This window comes from Priapulus caudatus, unplaced genomic scaffold (assembly GCF_000485595.1).
Source record: "Priapulus caudatus unplaced genomic scaffold, Priapulus_caudatus-5.0.1 Scaffold468, whole genome shotgun sequence".
NCBI classification, from domain to species: domain Eukaryota; kingdom Metazoa; phylum Priapulida; class Priapulimorpha; order Priapulimorphida; family Priapulidae; genus Priapulus; species Priapulus caudatus.
In genome coordinates, this window is record NW_014577529.1 from 59,797 (window position 1) to 62,336 (window position 2,540).

The window sequence follows — 2,540 nt, forward strand, 5'->3', positions numbered from 1 at the left end:
ACACATACACAAAGAGAAAGAGAGGGAGAAGAGAGACATACACACACGTGTACACACGCACTCATTTACGCATGCATGTACACACACACGCGCGCACACACACACACACACACACACACACGCACGCACGCACGCACGCACACACACGCACGCGCGCACACCACACACACACACACACACACACACACACACACACACGTCCGTGCCGGCCTGTTAGCATAGCAGCGCAGCGCATGCGCACTGCGTCCCCTCGCTATCTCGCTCGGCAGACGAAGCGAGCGCAGAGGCATTGCGGCATAGCTTCAGCAGCCTGCTCCGAGCAACGGACTGTTGTCACAATGTGCCGGCTGATCAATCGCCAACTGCGTCTCCCAGTTGACTTATCGTGAACGGCTATATAACAGACGAGGGATAGCGAGAGAGAGAGAGCGAGAAAGAGCGCGGGCGCGAGAGAGAAAGAGAGAGCCAAAGAAAGAAAGAAAGAAAGAAAGAAAGAGAGAGAGAGAGAGAGAGAGAGAGTAAGTAACTATAACCAAGACGGCGACACTAACGAAAGAAACGCAACCCGTCACAGCATCCTCTCTCAGCAGCAGACGATTCGTAATCGCCGGCTCTCTCTCCCGAATGGGTTTCGGCGGGAATCGCTCTTGATCGCGTCGCCTGTGCGGAAAAGTCTCCCGGTGAATTTTGTGATAGCGAGATATTCGTGAGTGGCGCCAGAGGTGAAGCAGCTCTGCTTGCGTGCAGCTCACACGACAAGACTAAATCTTGCTTGAACTAAACGCAACGATAGAGAAGTAATTCGTTCTTCGTGTGAGGTTTGCGCTCACTCCGTGAGGTGAAACTGTGTGGTGTAGGCGCTACGACAGGTCCAGTCCTCTACCCTTGGTTCGTGACTAACAACTGGCGAGCAAGGCACTTACGTTATACCTATAGGGAATCAACTGATACCGGTCGGAGCAAGCATAATAATTTTCCTGCTGATTTAGCCTAAATACCGGTCGGAGTAAGACAACAACTTTAACTGGTTAATCATACATAACAACCTGCACCAACCTTACATGGTTAATCATACATAACAACCTGCACCAACCTTACCTGGTGTATCAGCCGACATCGGTCAGCGCAAGGTTCTACGTTACCTGGTTAAATGGACACAGCAGCCTGTGCAAGGCTCCTGTGTTACCTGACAAACTAACGGAGCCGTGTCGACAAGGCTATCGCATTACCCGGCGAATCAATCAAGCGGGCTTCGCAAAGCATCTCCTTTTGAATTGATCTTGCTTTGATCGACGTGGAAGTGCGAGCGACACATTCCCTCGCACAGCTGCGGCGGGATCAAGCGCGGGCACGCTCTCGCACGCGCGCCGTCTGCATACGGCACGCGACGCGGGAATCGCAGCCTGGGGCACGCGCGATCGCCGCCTCAAGTCGCACATCGGCGCGTGTCGCACATACGCGACTGCTCAGTCACCGTCGCTCGACACGGATACGCACTCGGCTCGATTGAAAAAAAACCTCCGGCGCATGCAGACGCGCGCGACCGAAGAATCGCCGCCGGACGGCATCTGACAGGCGGGAACGGCCGTAGACAGAAGACAGAGTGCTCGACCATTACTCTTATGTATGTCGATACGTTTCCTGTATAGTATAGAGCGCACCGGACTCGTGCACTAAGAATCTCGATCGGAAAGCGAGAGAGAGAGAGAGAGAGAGAGAGAGAGAGAGAGAGAGAGAGAAGAGAGAGAGAGAGAACAAGACGAAAGAAAGAAGAGATGAGAGAGAGGAATTAGAGAGAAAAGTAGAGTGGGAGCAGAGAGAAAGGGAGAGAGAAATAGATGAGAGGAGCGAGAGTGGGAGATGAGGAAGCAGGAGGGAGAGGCGAAGGGGAGAGAAGAGGAATAGAGATATCTTAGAAAAAAGTAAGGCAGAGAAAGTTAGATATTAGATTAGAGGAAGAAGAGATGAGAGAGGAGGAATCAAAAGAGAGAGATGTGAGGAGGAATAGAGAGAGAGGATTGGGGAGAGGAGAGCGGGCGCCGGCGCGAGGAGGAGGCTTCCGATCCTAACCACGCTGTGCGAGTTGTCCTCTGCTCGTGGTAGCCGAATTTACACGACAGGATCTAATTAAACTCGTACTCTGCGCGACTACAGAATTGACCATTTATAGCGAGAAAGAGAACGTTGTACGCTAGCACAGCAGGCAAGTGAAATTTGATGGTGTAGAATCCTTCCCGGCCCCAGCCAGCCACGTACGGCGGGGATCGTGCTGCTGCAGAACTCATATCACGCTCACGCAGCAGCGCAGGCCTCCACTCGTAACAGGCGCACCGCTACGGCAGACAGACAACTCGCGATGTACGTCATGGTTACGCCGCACATCAGCAGACAAACGCACGCACTGTCACTGATCATTCGTACACGAGCACAGACAGACATGCAGTTCACACACAATTTCACACAGCACACAACACCACACACGATCACAAACATTCACACATCGGAGGACGGGATCTGGGGGGGAACGGGGCCCACATGAA

The 2,540-nt window shown here is 53.0% G+C and overlaps 1 protein-coding gene across 1 annotated transcript in view; it reads left to right on the forward strand.

The window, feature by feature from the left end:
- The first annotated feature begins 305 nt into the window (after positions 1-305).
- Positions 306-2,540, forward strand: part of LOC106810727 — a 123,240-nt gene continuing 121,005 nt past the window's right edge. The window contains exon 1 of the mRNA XM_014814165.1: positions 306-1,624. The gene's annotated coding sequence lies outside the window, so the exon portion shown is untranslated. The remainder of the gene's footprint in view (positions 1,625-2,540) is intronic.